The following is a 14,773-nucleotide window of genomic DNA, read 5'->3' on the forward strand; positions in this document are numbered from 1 at the left end:
TGCAAATATGCATCTTTTTGTTGGTGTTAATTTTACGACAGCGGCCGGCGCCCCATCATTTTGATTCCAAAACTGCACCAGCGACATGCGGACGCTAGGTGATAGCAGCTGAAAGGAGGAAAGACAAGAGTACCGGTCATCTCGTGCCGGTTTTACTCGTTATGCTGGTGGCTGTTAGTAATAAATGGCACTGCAAAATACTAAAATGGCTGGAATTCTGGACAGACTAACCAAAAACAAAAATATATTCGGCACTTGGCCCCTTTTGGTGCCTCGAAATTTTGTTACAGAAGCGGCCAATTGAATTTTCTGTTTTACCAAATGCTGCTGCAAGCGGAAAAAACCTTGCATAAATGCATGTTTGTGTTGGTGTTAATATTACGACAGCGGCCAGAATATAGAGTCCTACGTCATGCGGTATGTATGAAATGACAGCGATTAAATAAGAGAGATCCATTCTTCTAGTATTCAGCGTTCAGAAATGCACTGTTAGATAAAATTGCAACAAATACTGGAGTTGCAATTCCCTCTACTATTTGTTTTAATGGAATATAAGAATACGGTAGTCAACGTCATGCGGTCGTGTCTTGAATACCCCCCTCCTACTTTTTTTTTGTATATCTGCCATTTAGTTATGTTTGTTTATATGTTTGTATAAGGATGCTTTTATTACCTTATGTATCTTGTAGTTTTTACTTGCATTCACGAGTCGTTTTGCATCGATGTGTCTTGCCTTGTTCTGTTGGCTTGGTTCGTTTTTGTGCTGCCTCTCATCTCTTGCTGCTCATGTTGTTTTGTGCTTATTCTTCGTTTGGTCGTTTTAGTTTTATTGCTTACTCTTTTCTTTGTCACCTCTTTCCTCTTTTCTTCTTCCTCCCTTTCTTCCCCCTGAAATAGACTTATTTAATAAAAACATGAGAATAAAAAATATTTTATATGTAGTCAGTATCCTTTTTTTTGTTTATTATTATTACTATTTTTATTATTATTATTATTATTATTTCTTTTGTGTTATTATTAATATTTTTCTGCGATGAATGCACATGCTTTTTTCGTTTGATTTGAACGGCAGAAACGATCGGTCGAACGAAAAAAAGTTTTTCTCTTTCTCTCGTGTGACGATTTTTTTCTAACGATAGCGACCGCAGTTTCGGAGAAGCCGATTTTAAAACTCTCTCGCTCGATCATTTACAATGTATGTTGAACGGAGCAAACTAGAGTATGATCGGCAGCATGTGGCGTGTTTTATTTTCGTTTCTCTCGTTCTTGACTGGTTCTTGAATGACTGGTTCGGGAATCGAACCCGATATCACAACCGTGTGGGAGAGCTAGCCGACCGACATCGCTAACCACAGAACCACGGGGACCACTGCTTACAGATGCACGTTATATTTTGGTGGAGAAGTTTGTTGTTGTTGTTGTTGATGTTTAGCGATTATTGCTTGAGGACAAATGAGGTGGAGATATAGTTCGAATATTTCTCCATGCGGAATGCTGAAGTCCGTCGTAGTTATACGTCGCAAAGCGCCGACAGGCACAAGTAGTGTTTTTACTTCTGCCAACGCGGCTAGCATAGAGTTTCTACGCCAGATCTCACCAATACAGGCTTAGTTGTGTAATCGTGTAAAATCGATTTATTTTCAACCAAAAAGTCAGCAGTGAGCAGTTCAAACGAAAAATTTTATTTGTTCTTGAAAATGGTTATAAAGTGCGTTCTTAGTTCGTGTTACGTCTATTCAAGCGATAGGACATATAGCTTACACCGGCTGCCTGCGGTGAACAAACGGTGTGCTCTTCCAGAACGAAATTTAGCCGAAAAGCGGCTTGCAATTTGGGTTGAAGCATGTCGGTTAAAAACTTTTCCTGCTGCTCATCACAGAATTTGCGGCAGACACTTCGTTCGGGGAAAACCAGCAAAACTTTCGGAAGAGGAAGATGTCGATTGGGCTCCAACTTTGTATTTACAGGACTCGGATATATTTTCTTCGAATCAGACATTTCAGCACAGGCTTTCGTTCCAGTCGACAGAAACTGGTTGCGTAAATGGAACAACCAACATTACCGGTGGTTGCGATCCTCGTATTTGTGATACGTCCATGGATCAATCTGTAATTCAAGTCGTTTCAGCAATCGAATCAAATGAGTACGTATCAAATAAATCTAGTGAAAAAATGCATAGTGTGAATGTCTATATATAAATTTAAAGAACCCTTATATGTTGTATACATTTGGGTGTGCTCAGGGGGATATTTCTATTATATAATTTACATTAACTGTTATTTACTTTCAATACAGAAATGCATTACTGGTTGGTCGAAATTCCATTCTACATGATATCACCAAATCACGGACGATATTATCGATACGGATCAAAGTCATTCGTATGAATCCGGATCATGCAGTTCGTCAACAACGTTAACTTACCACACTGACGTATGTGTTCAAACGGAAACATGCATGGAAAAGAAAATAGAGCAGTGGAAAGCAGCATTATACAAGTCTGAGAAAGAAGTTCTTCATCTTCGGGATCAAAAAGACAGATTGCAACGAAATTTATGTACAACAAAAGGAGCTACGCAACTTTCAATTTTTTCGCTTGAAACAAACGACACCAAATGTCGTTATTTCACAGGGCTTAGTTGCGGGCGTACTTTGAACATCTGTACGAGGCATTGGATCAAAATTTACCCGAATGTCATGGACCAACTAAAGAAAAAACCTTGATATTAACGTTGCGCAAATTGCGACTAAATGAGCCATTTTGTTCTCTCGGTTATTGGTAAAATTTAAACCAAACAACAATTTCAAACTATTTTCATGAAACCGTTAATGCGATTTAACCGTTTATGAAAGCTTTAGTGCGATTTCCGTCACGAAATGTTTTAAAGCAACATATGCCGACTGCTTTTCGCAAAAAGTACAACGATGCTGTTACAGTTATTATAGACTGCTTCGAAATATGCATTGAATGCCCAAATCCAAAAGCCATGGTTGCGGTTGCCAATGTCTTCTCAAATTATAAAAAACACAATACTATCAAAGTGTTAGTTGGAATCAGCGCATCTGGTAGTATATTGTTTGTATCTGAGGCATTTGGAGGACGAGCCTCTGACAAAGAAATCGTGAAGTCTTCTGGGTTTTTAAATCATATTAGAGAAGGAGACTTCGTGATGGCTGACCGAGGTTTTTTAATTGACGACTTACTGGTTCCATTAAACGCAACTGTGGCATATCCAGCTTTCAAGAAAAAAAAACAGCAGCTACAGCCATTGGATGCAGTTTACTCAAAAGAACTATCCTCGTTAAGAATCCACGTGGAGAGATTAATTGGAGTACTCCGGCAAAAGTTTCTCATATTATCGGACATCATTCCCATAGTCATGCTCGAGCACTGGAACAATAATATTCCCGCAATTGATCAAATACTAACCATAACAGCAGCCCTTGCAAACTTGTGTCCTAGCATTGTTCCTTTCCGTTAATCTTTACTCATTCTTTTTTTTTGTTCACACAACCTTTATTTATTGTTATTGAATACAGATACAGATTAGTTTGTTTTATTTATTCGTATATTTCTTGCCAACCAACTCAGGAAAAATAACATTTTTAAAAAAAGCTACACTAGTAGAGAACTATGAGGATTAAAAGCCATGTTTTCACAGTTTAACCAGAACTCATCTCTTTTTTTAATTTCAAACAGTAACACTTGATTAGGAGACCATACGTAAAAATATCCGAAATTTGGCTTACATACGTATAATTGCATCATAGCCTGAAAAAAGTATTTGTGCTTTGTATTTAAAACAATTTCTCCCGAATCATTACGACTAACAAAAGAATCCTTGAGTTGTAGTAACGTTGTAGTCATATCTGAACAGAATCGGGCTGTGTAAGGATATTTCACCTCAACCGTAATTGAATCATGACAATCACAAGAAAAAATTGCATCCGGCGATGCTCCCATAAACGGATATTTATCGTAGATAATCAGAGCTGATTTACTCTTCCGCAAGTTTTGATGCAAATGTCGAACCGCACGGTATATTTGGTCAATAGCTTTTTCCTCATTTTTCTTACCATACTTGGTCGCTGAAGTAGAAAACGTTGTCTCATTGGGATAACAGATCCTTTTGATAAGGGATACTGATGGCCTAGCTATCTGAGTGCTACATACGTCTTTTATATTGGAAGCAGTGACACGTCCACTTCTGAATACATTCCACCACATAGAATGTATTTGGAATGCTCTGAACGTATTCGGATGCGACTTCTATCAATTCAGCCGTCGAATACTTATGATGGGTCATGAAGTGACTGGAGGTTGTATGCACTCAATTGTTCTTTAATGCGTGAGTCGTTCGTACAGGTTGCACAACTGTAATCCATGTTGATTTCAACGCAGTATAAATTGGAAGCAGCAACATTCAAGCCATCTTCTTGTAGCAATATCAAAAGTTCTCGACACCGGTGCTCGTAAGTACTAGATGGATATATCAAAGCCACGATTTTATGAATGCGCCTGCCGAAGTCGATTTCACGTACTTTTTTGTATAGGTTCTCACTAATATTTGCCGGAGGTTTTCGCCAATATGCTGGCAATGTTTCTAACATCGAACATAATCGACCATAACGAAACAGACGAAAAATGAGTAAACACCCTGTGCTATTAAAAGCTCCGCACTGAATTACGCACACATATGAACACTCGTACAGCAGCGATAGAAACGTCAAACGTAAAGTAAACAGTGATCATGAAAAGTGTGTTTTAGGCTACCGGATAGAAAATCGACAAAAACAGGTAAGAAAAATGATAATTTTATATAATTTATACGGGAGTTCACTGAAGAAAACTTCCATATAAAACTATGTTTTGTAGGACCATATCACCGCCCCCATCGGCACCCGAAGGACGGACTAGACTGTCTGGGATACGAGTATGATCTGGAGGCAAATTTTGAGAAGAGCCGGAGAAGGCACCGGACATCGAGGAAAAAAAAAGAACAGGAAAGATGACTTCCAATTACAGGTAAGATTTTGAACATCAACTAATATGGTTAATTTTAATTTTTAGGATAGCCGCACAGGTGGGAAAAAGTTTTTCACCGAAGGACGGCTGCAGCGGCTTGCTAGCAGGACGGCAGCGAGCCATAAAATTTTCAACTATAAATTTACCAAAATATAAATTTTTCAACCAGACAAAAATTTCAGAAACTAACAATATTTTTAAGCAAAAACATGTAAACTAACATAAATAATTTACTAAATAAACAAATGAATAAATAACAGATAAGAAAATAAATAAATTAACCCTAACTCAGCAAACAATAAACATTTAAATAAATATTTACTTATATCCTAAGTATAAATAAATACATAACATGCAAATAAATATACTGTTTACAAGTTAAATTGACCATACTAACTCAAATTATAAATTTAAGTAGCAGGACAATTTAAGAATATACATAGTGTTAGGTACTAACTTACACCTAATACTCGATGTAGTTGCACACACTAACATTATTGACGCCGAAAGGGAAATTTTACATTCGCCTCGTTTTTTCCTTGCCCTTGATTTGTCTAACGTCTTTTAGAAGTCTTTTCCTGGTAAAACGAAGAAACTCTCTTCGTTTGATGCTAACATTCACGAAGAACTCGTTGTCTGTGGACGATTCTTGATGATATATTTCGCATCAATTAGCGCAGAACAATTTCTTCGTTCTAACTTGCCATTTTCTTGTTTCGACACATTTCGTAAAGTTTTTCGAGCGTTTCAGCATCAAGGATCCCCCAGTAAATAGATGTTTTTGTGAGGGCCGCACTAATGTGCGCCTCCTTACGAAATGGCAAAACAGTGTTTCTGCACCAGAGCTTTCGCATCATGGCTCAGTTGTCTCGACTCAATTGAGCGATACATAGCTTGAAAGTGTTTGAAGAATTTCAACGAAATGAGTATTAGGCGAGTATTAGTAGAACTGAGTCATTACTCGACCACGGCGAAATCATCGCTTTGGGCTCGCTTATAATTCGTGTTTCCACTTCTTTCAACAGGTCATTGCCCAGCTCCTTCTTAAACTTCATGCTCTGTTCTACGAGGCCAATACTCTTACGGGCCGCTTTTGATTGTGCAGATTCAGCAACTTGCCCAATGACCATTGAGAAAGCGGAAAGAAATTCGGTCCCTCACTTATTTTAAAATTGAAAAACATTTTGCAACGGTGGAAACGTTAAACTAAGGACGAGACAATTTTTTAAGAAATTTACAATTGTAAATTCCCAGTCTTCGCCCTTCTAAATCGTCAAGATCGTAGCAATGTGCCCCTACAACCCTCCTTACCACCGCTGGAATGTACTTCGGTGCCAGCTTGGCGCAAAACCCTTTCCCTTTCTCCGACTGCTCCGTATTCTTTTCGAGCACCTGCTCACCGACCGAGTAGGTAGGACAGTTCGCATTGGAGCGCAGGTTGTAGTACGAGGAGTGCTTTTCATAAGCGGTTTTTAAATTTTTCCGCACATCTTCTAACATCTTTTCCCTCTCCTCGTCTACAATCTTGTCGTTACTCGGAGTTGGAGCGTCGCGCAGATGCCGATATTCCCGGCCGTCGGATACCATGTTCCGACCAAACATGACAAAGTAAGGAGTGTAGTGGGTGGCTTCGTGGACGGAGTTTCTCACCGCGTTGGCGATCTGTTGCAGGTTATTCGCCCATTCTTTGTGATCCTTCTTGATGCAAGCCCGGCTAGCTCAGTCGGTAGAGCATGAGACTCTTAATCTCAGGGTCGTGGGTTCGAGCCCCACGTTGGGCGCCAAAATGTAGCGGGCCGGAAAGCCACACTCCCAAATCCGCGGTTCCGCTCCCCGTATCTTCAAGCAAGTGGCTTAAGCGCCACCTCAAAGAGGACCACTTGCCTGTCTTGGCTTGCCCGGCCAGAAACTCCGCCTCAGGGCGGGTCAGGGTGATAAACTGAGGGAAAACGAAAAGGCAGATGCACTTCACTAAGGTACTCAGTCTCATGCGTTTCAATACCGAAGAAATTCGCGAAAATAATCCTAAACCTCAAACACCGAACTCGTGATTCTCCTCACTGGACCAATTTTGAGCAATCAGATTGCTGCCCAGTTCAGCGTAACCAGAGTGCGGGGACTGTTTTCCCAGGCAGTCCACCTGGAGTACCACAACAAACAAACTAGAACGAACGCGAGACGTGAGACACCTTAGAATACCTAAATCATCAAAAACATCACTTCAACAACAGGGAAACGCACTATCTTACTTTTACAATGATATTTACAAGCATGCTTCGTTTTACTACTAACTAAATTTTGGCCATCTATAACTAGCTCGCTAACCTATAGTGTGCGTGGGTGTATTCTATTGGCTATGCCATAAAGCTATCTTTCAAAGGTGGGGGTCTTGGCTGAACTTTACTCTGCGCAGAGATTTATTTCTAGCGTACTCACTCTTATGGCGGCTACTCACACCTCTCCTTTCTAGCCGTCGTTCAGCATCCAACGGTACTTAGCGGCGATCTACTGCAAACGGCGTCCAACAGCAATCACCGCACCATCCGGGTACGGTCGTGTTTTAGCGATGGCGTCGGTTCTATATTGGCTGCATATGCCGATCAGTCCGATCAGCGACTCAGCATGGGCCGCCCTAGTGTGCGGCGGCTGGCAGAATGGGCCTTGTCCTGGCTGACGGCGTGTCCCAGAAGTGTGCGGTAGGAGGGTGGATGTACTTTGCTGGCGGTGGGTTTATGGCTTCGCCAAGCGCTTTAATATCTAACGTAAAAAGCCGTCGAAGGGCTGTTCGACGCGGTTAGGTTACACAGTTACAGCCAAACCCAGACAAACTTTACCTTTTGTTTTCACCACACTTGCTGGCAAAGTCTCCACTAAATTTATAGCTACTCCTAACATGCGCTAATCCTATCAAAGAAACAACACTTAAAACAACTAGCTAATCTAAGACAACCTCACGCTAACACAAACCTCGAACAAATTCGCGAACAACACGAAAACACACACTCTGGCTTCTTTCGCCGTTCGATTATAAATGATCGAAGCGAGATTGGTTTGCCCCTCAGATCAAACGAGACATTTGGTTTGAAACCGGAAATTTTACAACGAACTTCCACGGCAAATTCAAACCCGAGTTTATATCTCCCTTTCCCATTAGATTCATGCATCTAACCATTTCATTTCCCGAGTTTAATGACCTGCGCTGGCTGGGATTTTACCAATAAGAACAAGCAAGTAAGTCGCAGATTCGTGCTTGAGATTTTGGGTTGCGTCACCGCGAATGAGAGGCTAAAGGAAGAGCAAATATTCAAACGGCTAACTCGTACGCAAGGTGTAATTGCGCCTGGTTAGCCAACTAACCATGATCTTTATAGTAGATCAGCTATAAATTCGAAAATTGACAAAGAATAATTATGCAAATTTAATTCACCAACATGATTGCTACAGTAAGTTCCGTTTTTGGCACGTTCCGATTTTGGCAACTTTTGGTTCCGTTTTTTGCAACACAATTTTTTTTCTAATTCTTTCTAATCTTTTACTGATTGGCGACTCAAAACTAATCCTCATAGTTCTCTACTAGTGTAAATACATACAATATATGACACATTTTTGACAAATCGACTCAGAGGCTTGCAATGTTCTTTTAGAATTTAATGAACATGTGTGAGTGTGTAGGCCTCACAACACTAGAAAACTATGCATACTTTTTTATTGAAAATTCATCGAGACTATCATTTGGAAAGGTCTAAAGTTTGAACCATATATCTATATATCTAAATAATGAAAAACCAAAAAAATGATTTGAAAAAAAGGTCATCTCAGTTTTTTTTAGACACTAGTTTTTTAGATATACAATTCAAGAGTGTGAAAAATGTTTAAAAAAAACGCATGCAATTTTTTGTAAATAAAAGATAATTCCCATGTTTTCTTCTTGTTTATATGAATAATGAAAGTTTTGTCTTCAACTTCAGAAACATAAATTACTTAACAAAATGTAGAACAAGACAAAGAAAGTACTGTTTTTCGAAAAAAAAAATTCATTAAAAAGTAAGCCATAAAATATTTGTTACAACCAAATTTCCTCAATTTCGAAAAAAACAACATTGATGTGAAACATTGCGAACATTTAATCTCGAAAATACAAAAAAATATTTCTTCACATTTTATTTGGTGAATAATATTTCTTAAGATAAAGATAATCGACTAGCTTTACTCAAAATTTTATAACAAATTATCAATGATGGCCTTTTGAGCGATTTTAATTTTTTGAAGATAAAAATGCTACAAGAACAAACAGCACTGTTTTTTCACGTTGTTATCTTTCTACATATTTTGGACGCTGTTCCGTGGAACATTCTGTTTAATTCATTTGGTTATAAATTACTTGAAGAGATTGAATAATAACAAAAGTTTTTTCACAAACCTACCTCTCTCAACCGTAATTAAGCACTTCACTCAATAATACCCAATGACTCTTCAGTAATGGGACAAGAAGAAGAATATACGGAACGAATCCTTCGTTGCGCCCTAAGTGATCAGTTGAATTTTCACTCGTGAGACAAAATTAAAGACACTTTAGGGTGAATGAATGTCTAACTAATATTTAAATGTCGTTTACCAATATTCAAAATGATAAAAAAGCAAAAATATGCTCAGAGAAAAAATGTTCCGTTTTTGGCACTGTTCCATTTTTGGCAACTGAAAATCGAGGAGCGTGTTGCCAAAAACGGAACATACCTGTATAATCGAGTCCGACCTGTACTTAGCGATCAGGGTTGCCACATTTAATTCTGTATTTTTGCTCGAAAATATCTGTATATCTGTTTCACGGGCTAAAAAATCTGTATCGAGCAAACTAAGAATGTTGGATGAAAATTTCTTCCTTGAAGAATATATTGAAACAAATCACCATTTTTTGCTTTAGCTTAATTTTTTATTGGTGCCAAACTTATAATCAGGTGATAATCAAATGTAGTAACAGAACACGATATTGCTTATTTTTCTTTACGTGATGTTCATGCATGTTTTTGTTAATTTAATTTTAGTAGCTCCTGCTTGGTTAGCAATGTAGCTTTTAGCTTTCAAAATTGAGCTCATAAGCTTAGGTGCCATGAGATTTCTGGCTTTGAACTTGCTGCAATTATATATTGAATATATATATATATTGAATGCGTTCTACACGAGCTGAAGAATGTGGAATTATTGAAAAAAATTCTCACAAATGATCTCAGTAACGGAAACATGAATTTACCATTCGGCATTGTGGCGTCCAACTACTCAGACCAAGTTAAGTCATCTGTTTCAACGAATCTTCTGGTCAAAAAGTTTGTTCTTAGCGAGCAAAATTCGTTATCCAAGTCTTGTCGATCAGTAACTGTTACGAATGTGGGAAATCAAATCATTTAAATTTTCCAATTTTACGAATGTTTTAGGATTAAATAAAGCTACCGTTTTTACAACAGGATCGATGAAATCGAACAGCTCTGCATTTTGTTTCACGAATTTTAAATAGAAATCCCGTCAAATACTTCGAAACGTCATTTTTCGCCTTCGTCCGAGCCTCATCCCTCTTCTTTTGCAACGATACCAACATAAACAGCTTCAGGTTATTTCACAAAAGTTTGAAAGTCGTTGAATCGAATTTAACATTTCAAGAAATTGATTTCAGTTCGAATAGAAAAAAAATCTGTAAAATCTGTACTTTTTATTATTCTGTATTGCTTTTGAAGTAGAATACTTCTCTCAGGAAGCTCGGCTACATAGGAATGTGAAATGAAAACCTAAAACCGAAAAAAGTGAAAAATATGTCCAACTTCAAATGCTAATAAATCGGTTAGTATTCGATGGATTTCCTTCGTTCTTGCAGCAATATATTGGAAAATCTTATAAGATTCTTCCCAAAAGAAGATAATTGTAATTTTATTATTCACACTATTGTACTATTGAAAATAGTCAAGCCTTGTCGAAACGAAAAATTCGACCTCTGATTGGTCGTTATATGATTGCTTCCCAAGCACGGTCGACAGAATCATATACCTTGCAATTTAAAACATACCATTTGGCCTATATAAGAGCCTGTTTCAGCCGAAGCCGCTCATAATAGTTCTAGACAGCGACAACAACAGTCGTCCTCCCTTGGCAGCAGCACTAGCAGTGCAGTGGATACCAGCGATGGCGGAAAGCGGCCACAGCTATGGCGTAGCAATGGATAGCGCACTAGTTGCAGCGGATTCCAGCAACGATAGCAGCTGGGCCAGCTGATGCAGGAACAGTGGATACCAATGGCAGCGTATAGCGGCCACAACTGTGGCATGGCTATGGATAGCGAACTAGTTGCAGCGGATCTCAGCATCGATAGCGGCTGATGCAGTGAGGCACTTTAGTGAAATGCAGTCTCTGTGCGATAGTGGGTACTAGTGAATGCATTCAATGAAAAGTTGACTCATTTTGACAACACGTGAGCCGTCTAGTTTTGAGTGTTATATCAGTATTTCATTGTTTACTTTATCACAAGGAATACTTTATTCGCCCTGTCAGTGACAACGCAAAGATGTGATCGGCATCTTATCCGATACTAAAATAAACAACAAATTGTCCTTTTCAGGATGAAATAAAAACTTGATTCAAGAGTTAATATTTTCTAATGAGTTAATTCACATTTTTAATTTTTACAAGTTATAAATTTTACTTCATCTCCGTGTCTCAAAACGTACTGAATTATATTTTCCTTCAGTCATGAGCACGACATCCGAAAAAATTTCATCTCAAAATTTAAAAATTTTCAAGCTTCAACCATGACAAGCAACTTACTATGTTATTGAAAATGGTCAATCCTTGTTGAAGCGCAAAATTCGATTGATCTAATTAGTCAACGTTTATTTACTAGAAAAACTGACTGACACGCAAGCAGCCGGGTTATCTTTCTTGTAAAAGTATTCTACTTCAATCTTGCGGTCGTGGCTTTGCACACAACCCTCCTGTTATTTTAGTTCAAAAATCTGTATATGTGTCATCCCTGTTAGCGATGCAAAAATCTAAATAAGCTTCGGACAAAGCACACCACCGCCGCGACGCGAGCTACGCAACATAAAGTGCTAGCCGCGTTGGCAGATGTAACTACACTACTCATGTCCAAAAGCGTTGCTTTTGATTTCCATGGATGCTTTGAGAGATGAATGACGAATTAATCAAACAGTTTCAATACCTTACTTTTCCATAATCGCTAAACATTAACAAAAAATTTGACAAGTTAAAACGCGTAAATTTTCGCTTGCGAAATCTGTCGTGAAAACCCGTTTGTGGAATACGCAGGTATTTCACCAGCCTGCAGTTTACAGTTTAAGTGGAGCGAAATTCACGAGTTTACACTCCGAGCGAAGTGAAAATTGGCTGCAACTGACAAAATATATCGCACGCAAGTTTTCGCTTGCAGCTGCTTTTTTCACTAGCGTTTGCATGCGTGAAAAAAGTAAACCCAAGTGAAAAAGATGAGATCCACAACCTTCGATTTCGCTGGATCGAATTTGTTTACCAAGCGAAGTGAAATTTTTGCAGGTTGCATTTTGCACGAGCTTAAAAAAATGAACATTTTGTATGAGATTTTCACTTCGCTTGGAACTCTAAATAGGGCTTTAGTAGATACTTTAAAAATTCAACACACGTAAACTGTTTCAACTTAAGCCCTGTTTAGAGTTCCAAGCGAAGTGAAAATCTCATACAAAATGTTCATTTTTTCACGCTCGATAACAGTCAGAGAACTGGAATTTCCCTTGGTAATTATTTAATTCATTTTAACCGAAATGAGGTTAACAACTTAAAATTTTTTGAAAAAGCACATGCATTGTATAATGTGCGTGTGAAGTGGGAAATTTATAGGAAGTATGGCGGAGGTGAAAAGCATATCACCCAATGCCGTACTTGCCAACGTTATGGCCATGGTTCCAAATTCTGTAACATGGACCAAAAATGTCTTAATTGTGGAGACTCTTCTCACAAAAAGGACACATGTCCTGTGAAAGAGAGTAAAAATTTTCGCTGTGCGAATTGTAACGGCAACCATATGTCAAATTTTTATCAATGCCCAGTCCGTTTAGCAATTGTTTAGGCAAGGCAAGGTAAACAAAATTCAATTTCTCAATTAAAACCAACTTCAAAACAAAATTCTCCAAGCGTACCAGTGACGCATAGTTTACCTACTCCTTTGCATACCCGTTTAACTTATGCACAGGTTACAGCTAGTTCGAACATTATACCGCCTAGTGTTGGTAGTTCGAAAATGACCGTTAATATGGGTAAGCAAAACACGCTAGAAAATAATTGTACACCTATTACCCCAGTTAATATTGCTACCGAAAATATTTTTTCTAATGTCAACTGCCTGGGGCCTATTACGGCACGTAAATTTTCTTTTTTGCAACAGGCAATGTACGATCATATGAACGCCATGTTGCAGTTAAAATCAATGTTTGAAGCCATTCAAATAGGCACAAATTTTACTATTAAAATTGTTTCTAATTTAAAATTTAGCAATGGATTTTAAATAAAACAATTAAAATATTGAATTCGAATGCTCGCTCATTGAAGGCCAATGAGAATGAGCTTTTTAATTTTTTAACAGTAAATAATGTGCATATTGCAATTATTACTGAAACATTTTTGAAACCTAACATAAAATTAAAATATGATCCAAATTACGTGGTTCATGGATATGATAGGATTCAGGGTTTCGGCGGTGGAGTTGAAATTGTTATTCATCGCCGAATCAAACATTGTGCTCTTCCCCATCTTGAGACGAAAGTTATTGAAACTTTGGGAATTGAAGTTCAAACTGAACTTGGGATCTCATTTATTGCCGCAGCATATTTACCATTTCAATGCACACGCGAGCACAAAAATTATTTTAAAGGTGATTTACAAAAACTCACCAGAAATCGTTCGAAATTTTTTATAATCGGCGATTTTAACGCTAAACATCGTCCACGGAATAATTCTCAAAGTAATTCCAATGGCAAAATTTTATTCAATGATAGTTCTTTAGGAAACTATTCTATTTTGTCTCCGAATATTCCTACATGCTTTTCTTCTGTAAGAAACCCTTCAACAATTGATTTGGTGCTAACAGATCAAAGTCATGTATGTAGTGATTTGATCACACATGCTGACTTTGATTCTGACCATCTTCCAATAACTTTTTCTTTATCACATGAATCAGTTTTGAACCCTATGAGCTCTGTTTTTAATTATAACAAGGCTAATTGGGAAAGATACAAAACTCATATTGAGAGAAATTTCAATAATGAGCTTGATTTGCAAAACGAAGTGAATATTGATTCCGTTTTGGAAGCATTAAAATGTGCAATTGTTGATGCCAGGAATTATTCTGTTCCAAAGGCTCAAGTGAAAATTGATTCACCAATAATTGACGAAAATCTTCAACTTCTAATTCGTTTGAAAAATGTCCGCAGACGTCAACATCAACGTTCTCGTGACCCTGTTTTTAGAACTATTTATAAAGATTCACAGAAAGAGATTAAACATAGATTTACTCTTCTGAGAAATCAAAGTTTTGAGACTAAAGTTGAAAAATTGAAACCATATTCAAAACCTTTTTGGAAGCTGTCGAAGATTCTTAAGAAATCTTCAAAGCCTATTCCAGTTTTAAAAGATGGTGAACGTTTTCTTGTATCCAATGAACAAAAGGCTCAAAGACTTGCTCAGCAGTTTGAGAGTGTTCATAACTCAAATTTGAAT

General features: G+C 37.9%; 1 non-coding gene and 1 pseudogene across 1 annotated transcript; one reads left to right on the forward strand and one right to left on the reverse strand.

Moving 5' to 3' along the window:
- Window positions 1–3,527: 3,527 nt before the first annotated feature.
- Window positions 3,528–4,611, reverse strand: LOC129716886 (uncharacterized; annotated as a pseudogene).
- Window positions 4,612–6,734: 2,123 nt separating this feature from the next.
- Window positions 6,735–6,807, forward strand: Trnak-cuu (transfer RNA lysine (anticodon CUU)). Its single transcript has one exon. It is a non-coding gene; the product is annotated as a tRNA-Lys (tRNA).
- The last annotated feature ends 7,966 nt before the right edge of the window (window positions 6,808–14,773 follow it).

This window comes from Wyeomyia smithii, chromosome 1, assembly GCF_029784165.1.
Source record: "Wyeomyia smithii strain HCP4-BCI-WySm-NY-G18 chromosome 1, ASM2978416v1, whole genome shotgun sequence".
Lineage (NCBI taxonomy): Eukaryota > Metazoa > Arthropoda > Insecta > Diptera > Culicidae > Wyeomyia > Wyeomyia smithii.